General features: G+C 37.5%; 1 protein-coding gene, 1 long non-coding RNA gene and 1 other non-coding gene across 7 annotated transcripts in view; 1 reads left to right on the top strand and 2 right to left on the bottom strand.

The window, feature by feature from the left end:
* Positions 1-252: 252 nt before the first annotated feature.
* LOC116868122 lies at positions 253-14,775 on the bottom strand. 2 transcript variants are annotated; one of them, XR_004382745.1, is made up of 3 exons: positions 14,647-14,775; positions 12,015-12,170; positions 253-504 (listed from the first exon to the last, which is right to left on the bottom strand). It is a non-coding gene; the product is annotated as an uncharacterized LOC116868122 (long non-coding RNA). The 2 variants fall into 2 exon arrangements; XR_004382746.1 differs by lacking the exon at positions 253-504 and adding an exon at positions 1,424-1,783.
* Positions 14,776-15,284: 509 nt separating this feature from the next.
* ASCC3 (activating signal cointegrator 1 complex subunit 3) overlaps positions 15,285-27,470 on the top strand; it is a 340,635-nt gene continuing 328,449 nt past the window's right edge. For 2 of the 4 annotated variants that reach the window (XR_004382744.1, XM_032858206.1), the window contains exon 1: positions 15,285-15,552. The gene's annotated coding sequence lies outside the window, so the exon portion shown is untranslated. The remainder of the gene's footprint in view (positions 15,553-27,470) is intronic. The other 2 variants (XM_032858205.1, XM_032858204.1) reach the window with 1 other exon arrangement.
* Positions 19,375-19,507, bottom strand: LOC116868247. Its single transcript, XR_004382786.1, has one exon. It is a non-coding gene; the product is annotated as a small nucleolar RNA SNORA38 (small nucleolar RNA).

The raw sequence follows: 27,470 nt of genomic DNA, 5'->3' as shown, positions 1-27,470 counted from the left end.
GACTGGCTGCTTGGCCTAGGAGAGTGCTTTTGGTTTAGGACCAGCCTTTACTCCTAAAACTTATCAGGGCAAGGAAAGTAAGCCAAGGGAAAAAGAGCTGGCATGGTTCGTTCCTGGGTTATCAGGGCAAGGAAAGTAAGCCAAGGGAAAAAGAGCTGGCATGGTTCGTTCCTGGGTTCTGTCCAAAAAAGCCACCTGGAAGAGTAAAGAGTTCCTCTCAAAAAGGAACTGTAGATGCACTTCAGGCTTTTTAGGACCTGAACCAGGAAAGATGCATCAGCTAATGAATTGCCAGAGTTGGAAAGGTCTAGTTGGGAACCTTCAAGGAGTTCTCAAAGGTGTCTACAAAGAGAAAGAATCTGTTTTAATAATTTACCAGGACCTGCAAGAGGTCCCTGCCTTTAGACACAGAGAAGGAAACAACTAGGATTTTCAGTGAAGTAAGAAATGTCCTATATCTCTGACTTGTTGTCATCCTCCCACCTCCTAAGGGCTGGATGTGGCCTTGGAAATGATAGCAGTATGATGTCACGCAATAGAAGAAGAGAGAAGGCCCACTCCACTTCTTCAGTTCAGCTCTAATTAGGCTTAAGCTATTGCAAGAGAGAAGAATTCATACTAAATCCAATTATGAATTTTCATTATTACACAATAACAAATAGTATCTATTTAAGTATTAAATACTTAAGTTACTGAATTGTCATAGTGTCTGTAACTTAAAATGACAATGGAAAGTTATATTATTTAAAAGTCAACGAACAACAACAATAAAGCCACAGATCCCGCCATAGTTTTCATCCAGGAATAGGTACTCTACCCCAATAAAATTTAAAGGAACGGTGAGAGAAAAAAAACATTTCATTTTAGCTCTGTCAAAAGCTATGCTTTCAATATTAAAATTTTAGTAAATATTGCTCTAACTTAAAATACTGTTCTTTAAGCTTGTAATTCCTCGCAAGTTGAGTTGGTTCATTTAGGTTAAAAGACGGCTAAACAGAAAAAGAATTCTGGGATTGATGTCAGCTGTGGGCAGTAGTAACTACTGTTCGTGTCTGTGGGAGGTGGTCTTAATATACAGGCTTGCTATTGCTAGGATATAGTCATCTACTTCTAGCTCTAAGAAGATATTATACTATTTCTGCTTTTATAAAAGGAAACACTATAATTAGTGCTACACACACAATGAAAAATGTTGCTTAATCTTGTTTTGCTTATATATGTATTTATAATTTCTTGCTGTGTCTTTGTGAAAGCTTAAAAGGAAAAATTCTCCCACGGAGCACATATGTCAGCATTTAGTTTTTTAAAAAATTCACTTTAGTGGTTGTTAAGTAACTAGGTCTGTTCAGAGTTGTGTAAATCTGAGACTTTGTGTTCGGGGTAGGATAATTTTTCTCTTTGTTTATTCGTTGAACCCAGATTTAAAAATTTGAAATGTGGTATTAATGAAATCAACATCACATATTTAAGGAAGAAATTATTTGTAAGCAATCTTGAATATATATCTTAAGTACTAATATACAAAAATTAATTATCTGCCCCTATTTTTCTTTCTTCTTCATAATAGCAAAATAAGCACCAATTGACCAAGAGCTGTAACTAAAATAAGTCCTTTCTTCTAGTTTAGAAAACATGATAACCCTAGACAATAACCCATTTAATAAAGAAGAGAACAAGGTAAGCCTTGACCAGTTTGTCATCAGTTCCCTAAGTCCTCTTTTATGAAACTCCACATCTTGTCAAAAGATGGCGCTCCTGTAACCAGCAAAGAAACTGAAAAGTCCTGGAGAAGATAAAACACTTTTTCAGATACTGAGAAACCGTCCATTACTACTCGAAAGAGCCTTTTGATAGCAAGAAATTTCAGCTTTAGAGGGTGTGCTGAATCGCAGTTAGACATTCCCTTCCAGACAGACTGTCAACCTCCTAAATCTCAATTTCCTTTCCTGTGAAATCTACATAACAAAAGTGAGAATAATAAACACTTTCAGAGTTCCAGGAAGAAATGCTTAGCACAACGCCTGGCAAATAGCAGGTACTTGAGCAGTGACAGATAGCTATCATTTGTTAAAAAGCCAACACAGTGTTTGTCTTGTTTGCTGCGGAGTCTGCTGACTCAAGGTAGGTGCTCAGCATGTGTATCAGTTGAATGTGTTGACCTTACAAGAAAAACAGCTGGTTATTTGACCAGCAAAATGTGTTTACTCAATAATAGCAGAGGATTTGCAATTTGGACATGCAAGCTATGCCAAGCTACAGGCAGGTCCACAGGTCAAATGAGAGAAACGTTATCAAGAAAAGGAAGAATTTGGGGGTTGAGAGACTGCTGTGAATGAAAATCCACTGAAGGAAAGTAAGTCCAGCAGAGTGATGATTTCTCATTGTTTGAACTGTGATATTTTCTTACTCACTGGGCTTGTTGTTGGCTCTAGAGAAATTATTTCTTCTTCCTGCTAGAGTAGTAAGGTAGGCTTCCTCCCACTGGGAAGGCAAGATAGCTCTCTTCTTAAAAGAAGTAGTAGGACATGAAAGCTCCCCCTTCTAGCCTCCTGACTCCATTTTAAATGAGGTATCCTCTACTCAGTTTCACAAATGAATGGATGAATGAACCTTCACATCAATGCATAGAGTTAGCTAAATATAGCTCTCAGTCTGAGTGTCTTGAGCCTGTGAAATCCGAATCTTATGCCTGACTTGAACCTTGCCCTTCCTGATCAATGACTATAACTGCCCGTCTGACCTGTGAGTTGACGGACTTTAAATTTCCTGGTCTTGCTTAAGCTCCTAGGGTGGAATTTCCATCTCTAGTCTATTTTGTCACTTAAGTCCTATATCTCTACTATATCTTAAAAAGAACAACAACAACAAAAAATTATAACTCATGTCTAAACTAGGAGAGCTAAACCTATCAAAATGCAATTAAAATTATTTTAAGAGAAATTGATATTAATAAATGGGACCTTAACATTTAAATCTTATAATTTCATTTTAAACTATAATGGTATTACTTCCTTAGTGATGACTCCTCAACACATATATGTAAAGAAATGTTTAAAATATAGGGGCAATTTTTAACAACTCAGTGTTCCTTACGGAGGTCTTCAGTAGTTTATATTCTTTCTAGGGAGGTCTTGCAAACTTACACAATCCCCAAGCCTCAAAATCATTGAACTGTTACTATACAGCTTCGTTTTTCCTTCATTATCATTTCTGGCATTATAGTCTACTGAAAAACTTTCAATTTTATTTTCTAGCTGTGTCAAACTTAACATAGAATGCATTACAAGCCAGTAAGCCTGGTAGCATCTTCCTATTTATATATATAGGACAATTAGAGGAAAAAGAAAATGTTAGTAATCCTATTCTAATCTTAATTTTCTTTGTTGAGATGCTTCATAATCATTCAGAATGTTTTAAAATATAAACTTAAAAATAAGGTTTTTTTTTGAAAAAACAATTTAATTTCAGGGGGTGTAAACAACAAATCCTCCAATGAGAAAAGTGGAGATTTAGGGGGTGTATAGTAATGAATTAGAGCCAAAGAGAAAGCCTGGACTTTGCCTTTACCCTTTTAAGAAGGGGTTATCTGAGGGTCTTGGGTTACAATGAGTAGTCTAACAATATGATTTAGGTTGGGTACTGGCAACACCCATATCATCTTAGGTTGTGTATTAGCCAGTAAAAAAAAGACTAATAATAAGATTTTGGGTGGGACCCTTGAGTCACACAGTATCAGTGAACCTGGAAACTGAGACCTACATTTGGACACCAAGCTCAGGTGAGCCTCCCTGATTGGTGGTATTCGATGCATATTGTCACATGTTGATGCTAGAACATTAATGCGTCCTGACTTCATAGCTAGAAGACAACTGATTCTCTGCATTTGAAAGTCTCCTAGACTCTGTTTTACATGTGCTTTCTTTTAATCTTAATCTATTATCTTTTCCTTTTAATAAGCCATAACCACAGTATAATAGCTTTTAGTGGTTTTGTGGGTCTTTCTGAAAATTACTGAAACTGAATTTGGGAGAATCACTCCATCTCCCCCCCGCAACCCCGCGCCCTCCCGCAAATTTGCAGTTGATATCAGAAATGAGGGTGGTTTTGTGTGGGGACTGTGCCTCTAACTTTGTAATTGGCCTAAACTTCTCATAGAGCATTTTCAGGTTTGTTAAAGTAACAAGGCCACAGCAAGTTAACTTGACCATCACTTTGTAAGTACCAAGCTGTACTACCATGGTTCAGGACGAACCTGAACCTTGTCCTGACCTTACCTACTTTTAAAGTGAACACAATCTCTCTTTGAAATTTAAAAGTCAGTAACACCTCTAATGTATATTATAATAAACACCTTCTACATACTTTTATGGGATTTTCCCATAAGAAAAGACTTTTAAAACAGAGGGTGGAGAATATCTCTTTGAAGTATCAATACAATATATAAATTAAGGTGAGGGTGGCAACAACATGAAAAAAGTACTGAGTGGGGGTGCCTGGGTGGCTCAGTGGGTTAAAGCCTCTGCCTTCGGCTCAGGTCATGGTCTCAGGGTCCTGGGATCGAGCCCCACATCGGGCTCTCTGCTCAGCGGGGAGCCTGCTTCCTGCCTCTCTGACTACTTGTAATCTCTGTCTATCAAATAAATAAATAAAATCTTTAAAAAAAAGTACTGAGTGACATACTATATGATTTCATGTGTGTGAATTTCAAAACAAGATAGTAATCTATGTTGACAGAAGTCAGAATAATGGCTACTTTGGGGTGGCTGGGGTGGGATACGGGGGCTTAAATGCTGATGGGGAGGGTTAAAAGGGAGAATTAAGACATGCTGGAAATATTCTAGATCTTCGTTTGGATAGCAGTCACATGAGGTAGCATATAGCACTGTACACTTAAGATATGTAAACTTTAATATACCTCAATTTTGAAAAAAAGCTATACCTTAATTAAAAATTTAAGTTCTCCATCACATAATAAAGGAAACACTAAATATTAAAGGAAAAGTACATTTAATTGACAAACATTTGGTATCTACTATGTTTCAAGCTAGTACTTAAAGATACAACATAGGGAAAAAACAGAAAACCTGTTTATAGACTATCAAGTCAGTATTTTCAAGCTCTCACTAGCAACAGTCTGGACTTCTAAAATTCAACATGCCTCTATTCTCTAGAATCAATCTTACAAATATACCATTCATGATTTTGCATATGAAAGGTTTTATATATAAATTCTACCTATTCTTATATGCCCAACTCCATACTTGCTTTTTTTTGCAAATGTGTTTAATCTCCTGCAGCCAATGATGCCCTATCTTTGCTTTGCATTCCTTTTGTACTCATAAAGTATCACACAACTCAGCACTTAATAGTTCTTTAAGAGTCTTGTGTTAAATTTATCTCCTTTTCAAACTATAAGTTCCTCTAAGTTCCCTGAGAATAGAGATTATATCACACTTTCCTTTGGCGAGTTCACAATGCTTGGCGAAGTGTGGGTTATGTGATATATGCTTAATTACTTGTGGGTAGAATGAATGGAAACTCCATTCTGACCATATTAAAAATCCTTAAGAATAGTCTAAACTTCAGCAAATTTTAATTCATAAAATAACTAATATCCATCATTATATATTGCCATTTTTTACTTGCTCAATTTTTATGTGCATAAAAGAGATAAAAGTTAGTCTTCATATTATTCTGTTTCCCATGGCTCAGTTCTGATAAGTGAAGGGAGGCTATCCTTATCTGTTTAATACCAGTATGTTTGCTTTAATTGAGAAGGAAAAGGATTGTGGGTGAAACATTTGTCTCCAAATACGTCTTTATCTCTCATGGCAACAGAACTCCTGAATTTTAACTGCAATATATAATATAGTTGCCTAAAATAAAAACTACTTCTCCCAGCTGCCCTTGAAATTAAGTGTGGCTATGTGACTAAGTGAGGGTGTACTTTCAGCTCATGTTCCCAAAATAGGTCCCTCTGTTCCTCCTCTTCTTTAGACTGCTACTTGGAATATAGCCTTGGTTGCAAGTCATCTCATATTATTAGATGAGAACACTACACTAGAAATTGTAGAATAGCAAGAAGATGCCTGGATCTCTGGATGACTAAATCCTGAATACACCTACACTGTTCCACGACTGCTCTTGGGGGTAGGGTGACTGAAAAGACATCAATGCTGGTTGACCCGTGAGCTGACCCCAGGCAATCAAAGGCACCTCTGCCTACCTGTTATCTTTGGAATGTGAGTTCCGCTTGCCTTCCTGCTCCCAGCAGCTGCCCCAAGGACATAGCATTGGGATAATGATGTGGTGCTGAAACTATTTAGACAGTATAAGATAGTATAAGTACTTGACTGAACCTGGCTAAGGCCTCTATATAAACTTTTAAGATTCGACAGGTGCATCTAGGGATCCACTTGTCTTGTATCCTAAAACAAACTTGCGTAAGTAAGTTCCCTTTGGTTATTAAATCTGCCACTTACCAACCTAGAGTAGGCTTCTTCTTTCTTTGTTCTCTCCCTGTCCTCCAAATATAGGGACCAGTTTCAGATTATACCTGGGACACTCCCAAAGAAACTTGCAAACCAATTACTCAGCTATCATGTTTTGAGACAGAAAACTCTATTGCTACTGTTACTCTGGGTCTCATATACAGTCTAAATAATTCCTTAACTTCTCTGTTGGGAGAAATCACAGAATAGCAACAGTTGGCAAGGAAAGTTTCTTCCATTCCCACACAGTGCTTTAAGTAATAAATATGTTAGCACTTCAAACTTCGGGTGGGTGATTTGCTTGCATAGGAAAAGCAAACCTAGGGGTGCATGGGTGGCTCAGTTGGTTGAGCATCTACATTTGGCTCAGAGTCCCAGGGTCCTGCGATGGAGTCCTACATCATATTCCCTGCTCAATGGGGAGTCTGCTTCTCCCTCTGTGCTCTCCTGCTCTCCCTCTCTCTCCCAAACAAATAAATAAAATCTTAGAAAGCAAGAGAGGGAGGAAGAAAGATAGGCAAACCTAGCTCCTGATATGAAAAGGCTAGCTAAAAATTAATCATTTTGAAGCTAACTACCCCTAATCTTCTTTCCCCCAATCCCATTTATATAAACAAACCTATATTCATATGCATACTCACAATTGTCACTGATTCTCACCTGGCATTTGGGCAACTAAGTAGATCTCAAGTCAAATTAGTCAATGAGAACTCTCTGACTTGGAGTTTTCATTTCTTAAGTTTATATTGACTGAGTAGTGTTGCTTTTTAAAACCTAACCTATGGCTGCATGTTTGAATTTTTTTTCTGTATTTTATAGTAAATTATGAAAATTCAACGTATCTTACTATTTTACAAGAAATAGTTAAGAATATTCATACACTGAACAAGCCATAATTTCAAGGCTGCTAAAAGAAGTATTCCATTCATATTGTATATTCAACTTTGAAATTTTTATAGCTAGACATTCTTCCTTCAATACCTTAAAATTTTCCTGTATTTTTAAGCATCCTCTACTTCTTTCATCTTATCTCACAGGAAAAAGTCCCTCTCCCAAGGTTAAGAACAACTTCACATATGGTCTTGAGTGTATCCTTGTCTGTCTTCACTTCACCTCACTGTTATCTTTACTCAACTCATCTCTTATAGGTTTTTTCCTTCTATCAGTATCTTGGACATTTGCTTGTTTTTCTATCTTAAAAACACACACAGACAGAAGTCTTTCTCTGGACCCTAATATTTCCTCCACTGCTCTGCTTTTTTCATGCATTTGTTAGACAAAAATGATTCTCATCCCTGTCTCCATTATCTCATTTATTCTCTTAATTTGCCATCTGATTTCCATCCCTGTCAAGTTACTAAAACTGTTTCCAATCCATCAATTATATAAATCTCTGAAGACATTAACTCAGTCTCCATTCTCCTTGACTCTGAGCAGGAATTAACCTTGATGACTTTTTCAAAAAGTGATTTTAAATATCTTTGCTAAACTCTTTCCTCTTTGGCTACTCTTTCTCTTTTGCTAGCTCCCCTCCTCCTCTCAGACCTAAGGGTAGTCCTCTGAACTGTTTTGACCCTTTTCCTAATGATATTTTTTTCTGAATTCCCTTTACATATTTTATCCTTGTAGTATTTGATTTACTACAGCTTTCGCTTTTAAAAAAATTCCCTATTTTATTATTTATCCTATTGGAATTCCCATTTACTTCCATAAAAACCTATTCCTTGAACTCTTCCTTCTTTCATCTACACTGCTTTCTCTCTAGACATGCTGCACAGCCCCTTTTGGGCATGTCGGTTTGCCGCTAAGATTTGCATACCTTTTCCAGAATTACATGTTCTCCTCTTAGTTTTCAGCCTTATTTTTCTGAACTATTTCGCAGAGTTTCTGGCCTTATTTTGCTGGAGTGAAGATCACACGGGAGGAAAATCTTCTGCAGTTCCAATTTGATGGTCTAAAAATCTTTATTTTGCTCTTACAGTTAATTGCTAATTTGAATAAATATATTCAAGAGTGAACGATATCTACCATTAAGACTTTGAAAATATTCTGTCATTGTCTTCTAGGATCCAATGCTGTTAGGTCTAATTTTTTTTTTTTTTTTTTTTTTTAAAGGGGGGGGGGGGGGTGGGGGGGGGAGAGGGAAAGGGAGAATTTCAAGCAGGCTCCATATCCACAGAGGAGCCCATTGAGGGGTTCGATCACGTGACCCTGAGATCATGACCCCAGTCAAAATCAAGAGTTGGAAGCTTAACTAACTGAGCCGCCCAGGTGTCCCAATAGGTTTGATTTTAATTCTTTTGTTGACAACATGTCTTTTATGTTTATAAACTTTAGGGATTTATTATATTATTATTACTGACTAGTATTCCTAGTTTTAATTCTTTTTTTAAAAGATTTTATTTATTTGAGAGAGAGAGAGAATGAGAGAGAGCGAGCAAGCGAGCGAGCATGAGAAGGGGGAGGGTCAGAGGAAGAAGCAGACTCCCGGTGGAGCAGGGAGCCCGATGCCGGACTCCAAGATTATGACCTGAGCCAAAGGCAGTGCTTAACCAACTGAGCCACCCAGGTGCCCCCCCTAGTTTTTATTCCTGGTATTATATGATAATATCTCCAAGTGTGAATCTTTTTCCTTCTATGTTCTGATACCCTATTTTTTTCTACTCAATCTGAAAACTTATTTCTCTCTACATTCTAAAAAAACCTCTTATAATTAAAATTTTTTTCTCACTTTTTTTTCTAAATCTCTTTCTTTTCTAATGGTTGAATGTTAGTCCATTGGATTGGCTCTCCGTGACTCTTCATCTTTTCTCATATTTTCTGTTTATGTCTTTGTATGCTATGTTCTAGATTTCTTTGATTTTATCTCTGGTACTTCCCTTGAATTTCTCATTTAAGGAACATGTTTTCAGTGTCTCTGAACTGTATCATTCTATGGTTGCTCCTTTTTCAGAGTACCTTGTTTATTGCTTATAGATAAAATATATTCTGAATACTTACGTTTATAAATTGAAGTGTTTTTAAAAAATGTCCCCTTTTATTTTATGAAATATATCTGTTTCCTTTAGAGTTTGTTTTTCTGTTTTCCTTTCTCTCTCTTTCATAACGGTGATTTCCTGATTTGTTTGTTTATTCTTTATTGTACGTTTCTAAACACATACACATACAATATAACAAATATTTATCTAAATATATATTATATTATATGTTATATAAAATTTACTTATATTTGCTACTTATGTAATAGATAAATACACATATAAAATGCATATAAATATTCAGCAAAATATATAAAATATATATTTAATATGTTTAAAGTATTTAAGTACATTAAATAAAAAAATTAAAAAATTAAATATATATGTATATATAAACTGGTAATTGATTTGTTTGCTTTTAAGGTTTTATTTATACAGGGGTGCCTGGGTGGCACTCTCAAGTGAGAGAGCCCACAAGCAGGGGGAGAGGGAGAAGCAGGGAAAGAGGAAGAAGCTGGGAGCCCAATGAGGATCTCACTCCCAGGACCCTGGGGTCATGACCTGATCTGAAGGCAGACACTTAAGCAACTGAGCCATCCAGGTGCCCTTCCTTTGCTTTTAGTAAGCAGGATGTCTTCCAGGTTTCTCTCCTACGTACTAATTGTGAACAAGTGCCTGGGTTTGATAGGGTAGGACTAGGAATACTAAATATCAGGTTTTACTTTAGATGATAAGGCAAGTAACTAGCTCTCAGGATGCTGGTCCTGAGTACCACAATGAGAATGGTATTACTCTGTGTTGTCAACATAAAAGCTTTCATTTCCTCTCTACTATTTACACAATTCATTTCAAGACTTTTGGGGTCTTTTTTGTTTCTTTGTTTGGTGGCAGGTGTCTTTGTCAGCTCTCATTATGTACAATGAAGAAGGAAATGTGTGTGGTGCCTGAGTCAAGTGTACCATATTTAGAATGTCAACCTCATTGTCATCCCTTATTCTTATTTCTGCTCTCTGCCATGCCTCAACCAACTCTTTTGTAGCTTCTTCACTGTATTTTTTGGCAATGGTTTTAGGTGTTATTCCTAGTCAAATCTCTACCATTAGCCTTGTTTCCCAGGAAACTGTTAAAGTCTCATTTACTTTTCTCTTCTCCACTGATCATTCTCCTCTCCACATAAGTACATGCACCAAACACACACTATCTTCTTTTTTATTTATTCCTCAGCTTTCCTACTTCTAAATTTTTATTTCAGCACTTATAGGAAAGAACATTAGGCAAATTATATGCCAAGTCTACCATCTTGAACTGTAAGCCAAGAATAACTCTCTATAGAACTTATAAGCATATATTTGCCATTTGGATAAAACTTATTGCAGAACCCCCCCTTGCTGACTATCCCTTGGTCACATGACCACTTCTACAAAATTCTTATTCAAAAGGAAATAGAATTACTTCCAGGGTAACAGGAAGAGCTCACATTTCTTTAGTTGTTTGATGACCTAACAAATTCATTTTATTAAGGAAGAGGAGAAAAATGGTGACTGTGTAGACAACCAACAGCATCTGCCATCATAATTTTTTTTCCGTATCATCATCATTTATTAAAAAGACTAGGGAAACTCATTTTAGAATTGAGTTTTTTATTAATCAGCATCCCCCAGAGGTTAAGTGTCAGTTCCAGGAAAAGAAATGCACTGGGGTCCAGCAGAGATGTAATTTTAAGACCCAATGTTAATTTTAAGTTGAGGTATGCAAAAAGGAGGGGGAACCTATGGACTGAGAATAGGTAAAACCAAAAATATCCAGAAGCCAAGGCTGTGGGACACTGGTGAGCTGAACAGACCTAGTGGACACACATACTGAGATACTAAGGGACTCACGGGCTAGACATGAGTCTGGAGCTTATCAATCCATTCTGACAACTCATGAGGTGATAAGGGTGAGAGTGAAAGGCTAACATGCTAAGAAAGATTGAACATAGAGATGAAAAGAACCAAAAAACATGGATGACTTTGTTGAGCCCATGAAAAATATGCTGGAAACATCTTCACCTTGAGATTTTGTTTTTGAGGCAATTTTAAGAAAATTAAGGCACTATTAGTCAAATGATCTAGTTACATACACACACATATATAATTTTACATATAAGGGTTCACGTTGTGTATGCATTATTTTCCAAACTATTTACTCAATTGTACTCCTTGATAAATTTCCATATCAAACAATACAGAGTCATGTCATACTTTTAAATGCCTATAAAGTATTCCACTTTAGAGATGGGCTGTACAATAATCCCCTGTCTGTGCGAGATACTTCCAAGACTGCCCCAGTGGATGCCTGAAACCAATGCTAGTACCAAACCTTGTATATACTATGTTTTTTCCTACACATACATACTTATGTTAAAGTTCAGTTTATAAATTAGGTGCAGTAAGAGATTAACAACAATGACCAATAATAGAATAACTACAACAATATAATGTAATAAAAGTTATGTGAATGTGGTCTTTTTCTCTCTCTAAATATCTTATTGTGGTGTACTCACCCTTCTTCTTTTGATGTGAGAGGATAAAATGCCTAGTGATGAGATGAAGTGAAGTGAATGACACAGGCATTGTGACATAGCATTAGGCCACTATTGTCCCTTTGATGATATATTAGAAGGATCATCTGCTTCCTGATTGTGGTTGACCTCAGGTAACTGAAACAACAGAAAGGGAAACCTTGGACCAGGGCAAAACTACCATAATCAATTTAAATCTATCCCCCACTGTTTGTGGAATAACACATTTTTAAAAAATACTTTATTCATTTATGTGACAGAGAGAGATCACAAGTAGGCAGAGAGGCAGGCACAGGGAGAGGCGGGGGGCGGGGCGTGGGGGAGGAGGAGGCTCCCCGCTGAGCAGAGAGCCTGATGCGGGGCTTGATCCCTGGGCCCCAAGATCATGACCCCAGCCAAAGGCAGAGGCTTAACCCACTGAGCCAACCAGGTGCCCCTAGAATAATACATTTTTAAGTATGAGTTTTAGTTGGTTGCCCAACCACCCATTAATTTCAACCCACCCTACTCAATATATTTTTTTAAAAGATTGTATTTATTTGTCAGAGAGAGAGTGTGCACAAGCAGGGGGTAGCAGCACGCAGAGGCACTAGCAGGCTCCCTGCTGAGCAAGGAGCCTGATGCAGGACTCAATCCCTGGACCCTGGTATCATGACCTGAACTGAAGATCATCAGTTCCCTTAACTGACTGAGTCACAGTAGGCATCCCCACCCTACTCAATATTGACAAGAGATTCATACAATCCCATTTTCTTTTCTTTTTTTTTTTAAGTTTATTTATTTGAGAGAGCGAGAAAGGGAGCATGAGAGGGGAGAAGCTAAGAGGGAGAAGCAGACTCCCCGAGGAGCTGGGAGCCTGATTCGGGACTTGATCCTGATCCTGGGACTCCGGGATTATGAGCCAAAGACAGTCACTTAAACAACTGAGCCACCCAGGCACCCACAATCCCATTTTGTAACTGCCAGATCCTAATTGCCTACAGTATTAAATTTCCTTTTTTTTTTTTTTAAGATTTTATTTATTTATTTGACAGAGAGAGATCACAAGCAGGCAGAGAGGCAGGCAGAGAGAGAGGAGGAAGCAGGCGAGCAGAGAGCCCGATGCGGGGCTCGATCCCAGGACCCTGAGATCATGACCCAAGCCGAAAGCAGCGGCTTAACCCACTGAGCCACCCAGGCGCCCCCAGTATTAAATTTCTTAAATTAAAAAGTGAGTCTTCTTATAGATTAGTTTCTGATTTTAACTTTATTGTCACTGCCTTCCAATAAGCACCTTCTATTATAAACCAATGGGTTACTCATTATCATAGAGTGCATCTGTAATCTTGTTACCTTGTCTTTGCTCATGACACACTTTCTAGACAGTCTTCTATCTCTTCATTAGGAATCCTGTCATCAGACTCTTTCCACTGACATTTTGGAAAACCCTCCAGGGATTACAAAGAGGACAAAGATAGTTTTCAGAGCTCAGTGAAGTGTACTTCCCTCTAGGTCAGAACTGCTTAATAGAAATAAGATGCAAGCCACCTATGTAATTTAAAATTTCCTAGAAGCCTCATTAAAAAAAAAAAAACAGGTAAAATTACTTTTAATATACTGACCCTATATCAAATGTTAATATTTCAATATGTACTCAATATAAAAATTAAGATATTTTACTTTTTTTGTACTAAATTTCAAAATCTGGTATATATTTTGCACTTGCTGCATGTTTCCATTTTCCGCTACATTTCAAGGGTAAAGAGCCGCATTTGGTTAGTTCTAGGGCAGTTCTAGGCAGGGTCCATTTTCAATCTCCTCCTTCTCCCTTAACTGTTGGGAACTGTGATAAGAAAAGAACAATCTGCCACATGAATTTCTAGCATTTATTGTTAGTAACTCTCATTATCATGTGGCTTCCTCTCATTCCTTACCTTTTGATGCATTTGTCTTGTCTCATAAGTTAACCTCTAAATTCTTTTAAGTCTGGGACCATGGGCTGATCCAATCTGAAAGTTGGGAATGACTTTAAAAAACCATGAGCTAATTCTTTTCATATATGGCTCCCTTGCACCTCCTACCTATGAAATAAGCCTTCAGAATCTAATTAAGGTCAAATCCAGTAGTTGAGGCCCCCACATATCCTAAGGCAGACAACTTCTCTGACTACTTCTAGAAAGATCTTTTTCAGGACATGAAACCCGTTTCTCTCAAGTCTGCATCTCTTGAGACCAAATGAAAGGAATCTAGTATCACATGACTAGTGTTTATTCGATGTTCCTGTAGCTTTCTCTGTTCTCTGAGAATCCTCCCCAGTTCAATCAGTACTTTTTTAATGTGTTACATTTTGGGGTTCTCATCATCATCTGCTCTCCTGTGAAATAATTCCAGCTTCTGAATTTGCTTTTTTTTTTTTTTTAAGTGCTCAATCTAGATTGAACACAGAACTCCAATTATGGTTTGGCCAGTGAAGAGTATTAACCGGATCACTGTTGACTGCCTTTCTATAAAACACAGTTCCATTAGGCATCAAGACACATTCCTTATGAGAAACGGAGGTGGAAGAGGGGGAAGCTGGGACACATTAAGTCAGGCCGTCATGCCCGACATTTGGTCTGGAACTGTATACACATACCCAGACAGTTCTTGAGGTTAGTTAATTTTTCTTAATGTCGTCAGTCTTTCCAAATGAGCCAGGGAATCTTAAAGACATTTTGTTCGTGGTGGCGGCCGTCCGACCAAAGGACCAGATAGCAGAGATAACTTTAAGATAACTGAGAATTGAGAAAGCTTAAGGAAAGCGTACCAGAGACTAGAGAACCGCGTATAGTGTCCCATAACCGGGAGCTCGTGGCTGGTGACGCAGATCGCAATTACCCGGTTCTTCAGACTTCATACTTACTGCTCTTCTCTCCTTTGTAGGAATTATTACTTCTTTGTCTCCATCTTAGGGAAAAGAATAGGAAAAAAGATGCAGTCAACTCCAGTAATTGCGAGGAAAATTCTCTGGCAGCGAGCTAGAAGCAGCACGCCTGAACCCGCAGGGACACCCACCTGACCGCGGAGCCCCAGGAACGCGCGTGTCCGCGCCCGTGCCCGTGCCCGTTTGGGGACGCGCTCTCGGCGCCAGCCCGGCCCCCTCCGCAGCTCAGCTCCGCGGGCGGGAGGCGAGCCGGAGGCGAGCAGGGGGCGGGCGGCGCGCGCGCGGACGGGGTGGGGCCCGGGGGAGCTGACGTGCCGACGTTGGCGCCGCTGCGGTCGGGTGACGTGTAGGCCCGCGCCTGCTCCGCCCCCTCCCTCCTAGCCGGGTTTGTAGGTCTGTGTGGTGGTCGAGGCGCTGTACTCTGTGACTTGGAGCGACCCCGGCGAGCTCCGGGTGGGGTGCGGAGGAAGGCACAGCGGTGCAGCCGCCCACTGGCATCTTCGGCTCTGCCCTCCGTTCTCTACCCGGCGTGGGAAGTAAAAATGAAAACGAAAGGGAGGGAGACTCGAAGGTAGAAGCTGACCGAGTGATGGGATGCGCGTGAGCTGGTGCGGAGAGGTGAGGAGGTGGAGGTGGGAGAAGGAGGAGGGGCGCCGCGGCCACGGGTAGATGGCGGGGCAGGAAGTTCGGGGTGGGCTACGCGACCCGACAGCCCCTTCGGGACTAGGTGGCAAGCCAAGAGCTGTCATCCCTCTCGGGGCCTGAAGTCGTGTCTGTGGTCTCCGACAGTCTGGTCCCACTCTTGGAATCTGTAGGTGCGAGTAGTGATCAGAAAAATCGCCCCAAGCCAGATATTGGCCAGGTATTGGGCCACAACGTGGTGACCAGATAGGGTGATTTTTCTTTCCTGTGTGAGGGTAATTTGCTTTCTTTAGGTTTCGTTTGTTTTGTTAAAAGCCGCGGTAACTTCTTCGTTTTCTTCACACAGATTTTGGGAGAAAAGCCTCCTTTATATCTTTTTTACCCCCACACTGAAAAGTAAATAGTCTGGTTAGGGAGTTGGTCATGGTGAATTGTGGGTGAATTTAGCAATCGCCGAGTCTAGAATGTCATATTGAAGTAAGTAGATGTGTGCGCGTTTGAGGCAGGTGTTGTGGGTATGGGGGCAGTTGTATTAAATAGCCTTTATATCATAAGTTTATTTATTTATTGAATGCAGTGTGTTTGTGTATTTTGCTCTTCTTTGGTTTAAAAGAAGCATAATTTTAGCGTTAGCTAAAAGTTTGATATGAATGGTATCACATGTACACTCAAGCTAGTAAAAATATTTTCTTTCTCTAAGTAAGATTGGATTGAATAGCCGGTATCTTCATCACTAGATTTCATGTTTCATGGATGAATTTTTTTCTCATTTTCAGAGTGTTGTGAAAAGTTAAGAATTCAGCTTTTGATTCTAATCTGGATTGAGGTTCTGTGCATGTATTTTTTATTTGAGATGATATTATAATAGTAGTCTCGCATGAGAAAAATGCTCCTTAGAGATGCCAATTAAGTTAGGCTAAATGATCTTATTTGGATGAATAATTTTTCATGGTTTAGCCTTCTTGATCCCTGCTGAACAGTTTTCTTTTATCATTTCATTCATTCATATCTTCATCTGTGTCAGGCACTGTGCTAGGCCTGGAAAATCAAGAGAGATACAGTGTCTGTGCTTATGCAACTTTCTATAGTCCACCCTTTTAACAGAGAATCTTAACTAAGGTTCCTCTTCATGTCGTGGATCTCTAGTGGACCAAAGTGAAGCTTTTCATGAGAGTAAGTTATTGTCAATATTAATATGTAATGGGCCCCTAAAAAGGAACAGATTATTTTTCTTGAACAGCATGACTTGATTTTGCCTTTGATCAAAATCATACGTGCCAATGTTTTGCCAGTTAAGAATAATTTTTTTTTTTAAGATTTATTTGAGAGAGAGAGGGAGAGGGAGCTCAAGTGGGGGGAGGGGTATTGGGAGAAGAAGAGAGAGAATCTCAAGCACACTCTCCACTGAGTGGGGAGCCCAATGCGGGGCTCTGTCTCAATACCCTGAGATCATGACTTGAGCCAAAATTAAGAGTCGGCCGCTTAACTGACTGAGCCACCCAGGAGCCCCCAGAATAATTTTTGTTCTTTCTGTAAAGTTGGCTTAAATACAAAGTTCACAATTGGAAATCAGTTACTATCTGAAAAAGACTTTATTTTTCCCATTTTTACATTGGTCTCATTGGATCTTCTATGTGTTAATAACTTGTAATTCACAAGAATTATATGCACAAAGCATATTCATCAGAAATATGTATGGTACTTATTGACAAGTAAATTTTTTGCCCCATAGAATCTTCTCTGGGGAGGTCGTTAGCATAAGCCCTTGCAGTGCAAAATATATCTTTATATAATGTGGCACAGTTTTCAACTCTGAGGAGATAACTACCTGAAGTTGAAATTTTAACAAACATTTATGGAAAGAAAAAGTGCATAATTACCAAGGAGGAAAAAATAAGGTATCTTAACGTATTTAGTAATTGTGAGAAGGTAGGCATTATATGTCTTTTTCCTACATTATACTATAAAGTTTTTTAAAGTAGTTACTGGGTCTTGTTTCTTACATCTTTTGCCTAGTATAATGCCTCCCTCATAGTAGACTATGTAAATGTCATTCATTTACCATATAGCATCTCATTTAAGTCCTCCATTTTGCATGTAGATGAGCAAGTATGTTTGAGAATGTTTGTGTTCAGTTTCATTTTCCTGCTATTAGCTATAATGATCTGCTTTACAGGTTGTCTTGTTTCTGAAACTCTGTTATTCAGGTTTAATGCAGTTTAATCCATCTTTGAATATTCTGATTTAATCAGATCATTCAACCTGAAAGGAGCATTTAAAAATCATCTTGAGGGGCACCTGGGTAGCTCAGTCAGCTAATAAGCTTCTGTCTTCAGCTCAGGTCATGGTTCCAGGGAGCTGGAATTGAGCCCCACATTGGGATCCCTGTTCAGTAGAGAGCCTGCTTCTCCCTCTCCCTCTGCCGCTCCCCCAGTTTGTATTCTCTCTCTCTTTCTCTCAAATAAATAAATAAATCTTAAAAAAATATATAATTTTGAAACTCCTCTTTATTTTATGGATCAGAAAGTTGATACCCGGAAAAGTTAGCTGATTTTTTATCATCAAACAAAAATGGACATCTGAATTCAGTTCTCATTCTTTTTATTTTACGTTCATACTATGTCATTTTGCCTCTCCTCGTTGTTACTTGAATAGACTCCTGGGGACCTTTGTAAATTAAGGTAGAATCTTATTTTATCTTTCTGGTTTTGGAGTTTGGGGCTTATCTTCCTCTAATTCTATGATCTGTTCTTCAAAGAGAATTGTTAGGAAATTCATTATCAAAGATTTGAACTGATAGGGAAAATAAGGTGGAATTTGGAAGACATACATAATTTTAAAGCTAGTAGCAGTAAGCATTCTCAGTATATGTTTTAATAAAATGATTGCTGAGAAATATTTATATTTGAAGGTGGGAAAGTTCACACCTACTTGTTTAATAATTAAACCAGAGGGGCACCTGGGTGGCTCAGTCGGTTAAAGCCTCTGCCTTAGGCTCAGGTCATGAGCCCAGGGTCCTGGTATCGAGCCCCACATCGGGCTCTCTGCTCGGCAGTGAGCCTGCTTCCCTTCTACTCCCTCTGCCTGCCTCTCTGCCTCCTTGTGATCTCTCTCTCTCTGTGTCAAATAAATAAATCAATAAAATCTTAAAAAAAAAATTAAACCGGAGATTTTTAAACGTACTGAATCAGAATTTCTACGGGTGGTGTCTAGAGATGTCTATTGTTCAAACAACTCCACTGTGATCCCAATGCAACCAGTTTATATTGGAGAACTTGTAACTAAACCATATGAATTCAGAAGCCTCTATTCTGGTCTATTAAAGCAGAGCTTCAAAAGGAGGGAATTATCTCAGGATTATGGAGTAGTCAGAGAGGAGGTTGGTCACGTTTCCCAGCATTTAGTTTTTATTTTTTTGAAGATTTATTTATTTTAGAAAGAGAGTGGATGTGGCGTAGGGGGTGGGGGGAATAGAGAAGGACAGAGGGAAAGGGAGAGAGAATCCCAAGTAGGCCTGGCCTTTATCTCAGGCCTCCATCTCAGGACCCTGAGATCATGACCTGAGCCAAAACCAAGAGTCAGACACTTTACTGACTGTGCCACCCAGTTGCCCCAGTTTCCCAGCATTTTTAAAGACTTGCTAGGTCATTTTGAAATTAAGTTAGTGACTAGAAAGTTACTCAGTTGTGTGTAGCTTGGAAGTATGGCGTGCAAATTTGATAAAGGAAAACATTCCATTCCAATAAAATTCTTATTAATGAGACAATTTTTTTCTTTATTTCTTTTCTTCTTTTTTTTCATTCTGGGATGGTTGATCTTGAGCCTGCAGGGAGAAGGCTGACCCCAGTCGTCTTCAAGTCAACATTTCTTTGCTTCCAATTCTTACATGTCCAAAGACAGAAAACCACATGGACATCCCTTTGTTGAAGGGTTCTATTTGTCTTTTTTTAGAAAAATTCTTTTACTTACTTTCTTGAAAGTCAATAAATGCCCAACAGGCTAATCAGATAAAACAATCTAAAAATGTTAAATTCTACTTTTAAACATCAATAGAAATAAATATACCTTCATCTTGATTTAAGAAACTTAATTATAAAACCTGACATATATGATTTATAAGAACTTAATATGAGGATGATACTCATTTTGTACAAATAATCTCAGTGCATTTTTTTCCCAGTGTGCATGTGTTTTCTAAAATAGACCTGACTTAAGCAGGACTTTTAACACCGGGGGACTCCTTAAACTGTTTTTATGAGCATTCTTTAAGGAGTGAAGGAAACTTTGCAAAATATTAGCACTGTCTGCACTCTGGGGGTGGGGAAACAAGGAATAGCCTAAAGATCACTTTTAGAAAGAGTCACAGATCATTGAACAAATATTTATTGAGTTTCTTGGTATAGCCAAGAACCATGCAAGTAGTACTAGGGAAAACCAAGACATACACTACTGCAGTCCTGAGGTGCTAGTCAAGATGCTGGCTTTGTGAGACTTTGAATTAACTTGAATCAAGGAAAAATACCCGTGAATGCAGCCTGCACAGTCTGAAGTAAGTAAAGTAGAGGCTTTGTCATTGATTTAAAAAGTGAAAAAGTTGGTATCCTAAGTTACTGATTTTGGCCATTAGCTTAGGGGAAAAAATAGTTATTAGGGAGTTTGAAAAATGATTGAACTCGTTTTTCAGAGCTCTTCTCTTTGTATTTATTGGATATAATAGAAATGCTAGTTAAGAAGTAACAGGTGAGTGGAATCTGTTCCTACATTCTTCTACTGTGGTTTTCCTTCTGAGCCCACTCCTACTCTAGGTTTTCTAGCAACTGTCAACTTTTACCATTGCTTTTTGTTTTCTATTATATTAGCCTGAAATTTAGAAAATACCCAAGTATTGACTTGAGGATTAAATTTCTGCATGTATAAGTTCTTGAGTTCTTTGAGAAGAGTGGCATCATGAGTTGAGAAAATCACGTTAGATTTTTCTTTTGTGTTTGGAAAACTTACTAGTTTGTAAAACATCTCCTTAAGTACTAAAATAAATTAATCAAGTTATTAAATTAACTTATGTGTTGGGGGGGTATTTTTGAGGTTTTGAAATGAAGATTATGTAAACATTAAAAAATACATATTTTATATATGTGTGTGTGTGTATCCAGACCTGTAAATACTGCCTCTTTTTTGTGGCCATTTGACCTCCTTTTTTCTTTTCAGTTGGTCTATCTGGCCAAAATACAAATACTTATTGAGAACCTACTAGGCCCAAAATACTGTTTTATTTTAGATAATGTGGATATTACAATGAACAAAGCAAAATTTTCACCCTCATCTGGCTCATATTCTATTAGATGAAACTGATAAAAAACACAGAAAACATGTCATGTGATAAGTGCCATGAAATAAAGTGAGTTGAATGCAAGAGAAGGATCAAGGAAGGGGGTGCTGTTCAGAGACGGCTTCTCTGGTAAAGAGACATTTGAGCAAAGACCTGAGGAAATGAAGGAACTACCTATGTGGCATGTTTGAGAAAAGTGTTCATATAGGGAGATCTGCTTGGTATAGTTATAGCACTAGAAGGAAGGGCAATATGGATGTCCCAATATGAGCAAGGAGGAGAGTTAGAGGAGATCAGATCAAAATGTAAGAGAAAGCCAAGTTCTTTAACCTTTTGAAGTTTACTCAGAGGTATGGGAAACCTTTAATGGTTTTTGAGCAGAGTAGAGCCACAAATGTTACCTGTTTGGGGGAAGAATTATTCTTGTTTGTGTGTGGAAACTAGATTGTTAGTAAGGATGAAAACAGGGAGACTAGATAGGCGATTCTAATAATCTAGGGAAGAAAGAGTGACAGAAGTGGTCAGATTCTGAATATATTTTGAAGCTAGAATTGGGAGAATTTGCTGATGAGTAAAGCATTAACTCCAAGTTTATTTTTGGCCTTAGCAATAGTCAGAATGGAGTTCTGATTCATTAAAGTGAAGTAGACCACAGGAGATTTGCAGTGGGAGATCAATTTTGATATTCTTAAGTTTGAGTTGACTATTAAACATGCAAGTGGAGATGTGAAAGAGGTAACGAGTATACAAATCTGGAATACAGGTGAGATGTGCAGCATGGAGATAAGAATTTGGAATTAGTGTATAACTGATACTTAAAGCATTGAGACTGAATGGGATCACCTAAGAAACAAGTGTAGCTAGAGAAGGGGTCTGAGATCTGATCTTGGTGCACAGCAATGCTTAAAGCATAGGAGGATGAGGAGGAATCAACAGGAGAAAAAAGTGGCAGTGTTGGAGAAAAAAATGAGATACTGGTGTCGTAGGTGCAAAGGGAAGCAACTTTATCTAGAAGGGCTAGGTCAAAAACTGACAGGAATTAAACAAGGACTGAGAAGTAACATTGAATTTGGCAATGCTGAGGTTATTTGTGACACTGATAGCTCTTTTGATGGAACAGTGGAGGTAAAAGCCTGATCGGAATGGAATTTTTATTGTAGAGAAGCTGAAAAGTAAGATGTTAATTGAAGAGGGCTGTGGAGTCAGTGGGGGTTTCTAAACATGGGAGCCCTTATACCATATTTTTAGGCTTTGGAGATGATCCAGTAGAGAAGAAAATATTACTAATAAAGAGAGAGGGGACAATTTCATGTCAGCAATTTTATCATGTATCTCCACTGAGTAAATTTTTCTTGAATGAATTGATGAAGGGATAGAAAGTGTTTTCACCAGATGCAATATATTTTTTATTGGTGCTGAATAAAAAGTGGGATAAGAAACACTTTAACATCTTTTTCAGATGATTGTGAAAATTGATCAAGTTTTAGTCTTCCTTGGTGAGATTACCAACCTTGAAGTTTACTTTTTCACTCCGGTGAGCCTGGTGTTTCTCAAGTCTTTACAAGGTCTCAAGGTGTGCTACTGTGATGGGCTTGTCAGATCTTTTACTTTGTGTTCATTTTTCCCCTTTAACCTTTTAAAAAGTTGGTACGTATTTCAAAAATTTGGTTACCTATTATGAACTATTTCCTTAAGAGGCATTGAGACACAATGTGTGTAGGAACATTAAACAAGCACCCAGATGCTCCATGTTCAGATGTTCAGTCTCTCATTAACCTGATAATTTTTAGGTAGCAGTTTCAGAACCAGTGATTTGCCATTCAGTTTGTTGCTTTAAAACTGCTCTCTCTCTTATTAGCTTCTGTATTTATTGAAACTTAATTAAAACTTTTAATTATGAAATATTTCAAGAATATGGGAGATTTCAGAAAATAATTTAACAAGATTTAACAAGTTTTAATTTTTGCCATATTTGCTTCAGATCTTTCTCTTTTGAAAAATACTACAATTTACAGGATGTAAACCAAGGAATAATGAGGGGGTTGATGGAAAGAAATAGGATTGATTGACTTGGTGAAGAGAAGGCTTAAAGTAGGATGACTGGTGTGTTCACCTATTTAGAAGTCACTAATGTGGGAAAGAGTGCATAAATTTGATGACTTAAGTACAAATAGCTCTTTTTTTAAAGTATATTTATGATCAGGAAGCAACATCCAGTAATCAGTTATTTTATGGTCTATACTTATATGGAAATTTTTAAAAGACATTGAAAAACATCATTGTTCAATCTATACAGATACCATTTTTATTAAGTCAACAGATATCATGATTTTCCTGGTATCTTCACTGTAAAAATTGTTAAGCAACAATCTTTAGAGAAATGTCTATATTATTATTTAAAAGTTTAAGGTTACATGCACTAATTTTTAAAACATTAGAGAAAGTGAATTTTAAAATTGTTTGTAATACTTTTTGAAACATGATGTTTCTTTCAGTAATTAGATTTTGAAAAGGTGAAGAGTATCATTTTCAAAACTTGTTTTTCCTCTCAATTGTAGAATATATAATTTATTGCTAAGAAAAGGGCCTAGAAAGAATATAAGAAAGAATGACAACTAACAGGCCTGATCCTTTCAAACTTTTTTTTTAGTTTAGGAAGCTGGGAGTAGCAGAGGATAAAGTCTCATAAGAAGGTGATGGTTCGTCTCAGGACAAGACACAGAAAAGACATTCTGGTGGACCTTTATTTTTCAGGGCATATTTCTGACTGATATCACAGAAAGCAAAAGAAAGCACTTGGGTTTTTTTATCAGTAGTTAAGTTTTCATAATATTGAAACAGTTCACTCATGAATGTTAAATATGGCTATGTCAATACATTTTTTTTTCAGAAATAATAAAGCATATATATTAAATGCAGTGTAGTAACATAACAGAATTTTTACTCTCTATGTATTTGGACATAGAGAGGCATTCATAATATCTAGTGTGTAGTAATTTACTTTTCTGTTTTTTATATTCGTTTACCACATAAATTCATCGGAGTCCTCATTTTAATGTTTTTCTCTACTTGAGAAAAAGGGGTAGTGAGTGTGTGCCAACTTCTTTTATATAATGTCAGTGTTAGGGCTATTTAAGAATTTCCTCTGCTATGCACAAAACAATAAGAAGTAAAGATTAAGGTCATCATACACTTTGATAATTTTTTTTTTATTCAAAGTGGATAATCCTGTTTGTTTGGGTGTAAAAATTTGAGTTAGAATTCCTAAAGGAGCTCATATTCAGGAATGTAGTGGTGCTCCATAAAGTTGTAATACAGAAGAACCAGTGTAAGGTCAGGAAAACCCTTTCTCTCTAAATAGCTAAGGCTTGAGAATCACTAGAGTTTTGGTTTGGTGAATTCAGGTTTTATTAAGGGACAGACAGACATTTTTTCGGTCTTCCAGAAGCCCATAGTTTGGGGTGGAATTAGAATTCTGCCTTTCTCAGATAACCTGGCCCAGGACCTTTTCAACTGGACTAGTGTGGAGAGAGTTAAGATAGACACTCCTAGTATGTTGTGTATCTGTTCCATGTGTTCTCTAGGAGTAATAAGTGAACTTGTTTGGGGTTTGTGAAATGCTTTCTGACTACGCTTCTTGTTCTTAACTGGAGCTGATATATTTTTCTAGACACTTGTTTTTCCAAGAGCATTTAAAGAAAAGCGTTCTTTACCCTTAAAAAGTAAAATTAATATAATTATGGGGGTCTCTTATAATATGAAAACTTTGGTTTAGAGTTATGAGCCTAATTGGTCTATTCTTCCTAGGGTGGGAAACCTAGGGTTAATGTAAGTAAATAGTTGGGGGAAGTAAATTAAAGAGTATGACCCTTATATAAATTTCATTTTTAATAAATCATTAGATATGTTATTTATATAAAAAGTGTATATTTATGTATTATTTATATTACCCTCGCTTTCTGTGTTGTCGAGGTTCCAAGTATATTTTCTAATTTGACTGGAAACTGTTGAAGAGCAGTTGCTTCTTGCTTAGGAATGAGTTAGGATATTAAGTAAACTTCTTGGGTAGAAATTATGAATAGTTAAAAATTGCCCTTGAAAATCCTTCAGCTGGACACAAGTTTGTCAAAACACACTGTCTTAGTATGTTGTATGCAGTCGTGTCTTTTTTCCAGACTTGGAAAATGATCAGTTTCTTCAAATGAACCAGGTGAAAAGTTGGCTTGTGTTTAATGGCCATGATGTGTGTATATATATATATTTAAAAGATTTTATTTATTTATTTTGAGAGAGTGAGAGAGTGTGCAGAGGCAGGGGGGGACAGAGGGAGAGAGAATCTTAAGCAAACTCTAAGCCAGAGGCCAGGCTTGATCTCACAAAAATCAGGAGTCCAACCCTCAACCTACTGTGCCACCCAGATGCCCTATTTTTTTTTTTTTTTTAAGGGAACATAGTTTTAAACATTGCAGTGCAGCAGGATGCTCACAGTTTGAAATGCATATAGTGACTCACATGAAGGGAGCATCATATTTTTATTGCTCATCTTCCATTCACTCTGGAGCAAGTACTCAGTTATTAAATAGTGGCAGAAACTCCAGTATTGTTTCTGTCTGTCTATAACTTTATTTGACCTGTTTTAGTTGGTTGATTCAAATAGGGAAATGTGCCTATGATATGACTCTACTGTATTAACTAACTGATGGCAATAATGTACAAGTTAGGAATAAAAGGCAAAAATCATTTTTAGAATTTACTGTGAAAAATTACCCCCCTTTGAAATGGCATACTAGAGGATTATATATGTAATGTGTCTACGAAAGCTGGTGTTTTCTGAATTCTAATCTTGGCTTAATTAACTCTTTTACAACTCACTTTTTAGAAGTAAAATATAAATATTCCAGTTTATTTTTCAAAATCTGGTTGTTGGCATATAATTCTATTTTAAGTATTGAAACCTTAAATTCTAATTTTACTCCTTTCACAGCCTACTCCTGTTATTCCAGTGTTTTTATCCCTCACCTGCATTATGTCACTTTGACTTTTCCTGCCAGTAATTTTCTAGTATCCATGGTCGCCAAGAGTTAATTGGTGACTTTACATTCGTTAGGAAATATAGTTTGGCTGTTATTTGTTTATAATGAAAAATATAGTAACTATATTTTCCTAAAGTTAGGGTCAAGCAGTCAGACCCCGTTTAGAAAAACTTGCTATGTGGTATTTCAGAATAATGTGTACTAGAATTCTAGTCCACTAGTTGTTGGTCAATGTCATTTCACAAAGGGAAACATATTCCATTCAGATTTTTTTCTTCCCTAAATTGAATGTTTAGAAGGACAGTTAAGTACTTCAAGACCTTTTCTTTTTTATCTGTACTTATATCTAATCAACATTCTGAAGATTATTCAGATAATCACAGGAGGCTACTGCTGGCCAATAAAAATAGTCTTTTGGGTTTTAGTCTTATAGAATTATATGCTAAGGTGTTAATATTTATTATTAAAGGATTTTTTCATTTATTCATTTGCCATTTAGTAGGTCATACTAAATATGTAATAAAAATTACTGAGGTAACTGCGACATAGGACAGTTTATCTTAAAATGTATTCATTGTAGTCTTATAAACCAGAAATTTTCACCATGAACATTATGATGTGTCTTTTTTGTTTGTTTGTTTGTTTGTTTTTAAAGATTCCATTCATTTATTTGACAGAGAGAGAGAAAGTGCAAATGGGGGAGCAGCAGGCAGAGGGAGAGTGGGAAGCAGGACCTCTGCAAAGCAGATAGCAGGATGAGGGACTGGATCCCAGGACCCCAGGATCATGACCTGAGCCAAAGGCAGACACTTAACCCTCTAATCCACCCAGGGCCCCATGATGTGTCTTTAAGACCGCCAACTTGAACATCATTTCCTTTTGTTTGGACCTCAAATCAGAGCTTGGTCTCATCATTTAGACTCCACTGTCCTACTACTGTTGCTATGTTATAAAACCTCAACCCTGGATCCTACCAATCTTTGTTCCTTTGCCAGATTGTTGCCACTCTAAATTTGTGTTTTTCCAGTATAAACTGAGTATTCATTGCTACCTGAAAAATCTTTTATTGGTTTCTTAATCAGTTTCCTATCTTATCATTGGTGGTGAAATCAAACTTTGGCTTCTGTCTTCAAAAATTTTTTTTCTCATCGTCTTTTGAATTGTTTCAGCAGATCTCAAAGATTTTGGTGGAAACTCCCTTTTACCACCTTTTTCTCTCCCCATTCAATGCTTCACCGTGTTACAATCGTATCTGTACCTCCAGGCATCCATCCCTCCCTGCTCTTCCTTCTAGCAGTCTTATCTCTACCTCATGCTTTTATTCTCATTCACTCCTATATTCTCAGGGACTCTACTCCCTTAGTCATAATGTGCTGATTATTCAGTGTTTCCCTCTCTCTCTACTGGTTCTCCCCTGAATATGAAATTGTGCTCAGCTCTCTCCTATATTTTCAAAAACTGTTGACCCAATGTATTTTACTATTTCTTGCCTTTCTCCTTCTTCTCTGCCAGGTTCCTTGAAAAAATAGCTTGTA

This window comes from Lontra canadensis, unplaced genomic scaffold, assembly GCF_010015895.1.
Source record: "Lontra canadensis isolate GAN:19392208 unplaced genomic scaffold, GSC_riverotter_1.0 scaffold14, whole genome shotgun sequence".
Taxonomy (NCBI): domain Eukaryota; kingdom Metazoa; phylum Chordata; class Mammalia; order Carnivora; family Mustelidae; genus Lontra; species Lontra canadensis.
Note: the sequence above shows the minus strand (reverse complement) of the source record. Positions and strands in the feature narration are given on the sequence as shown.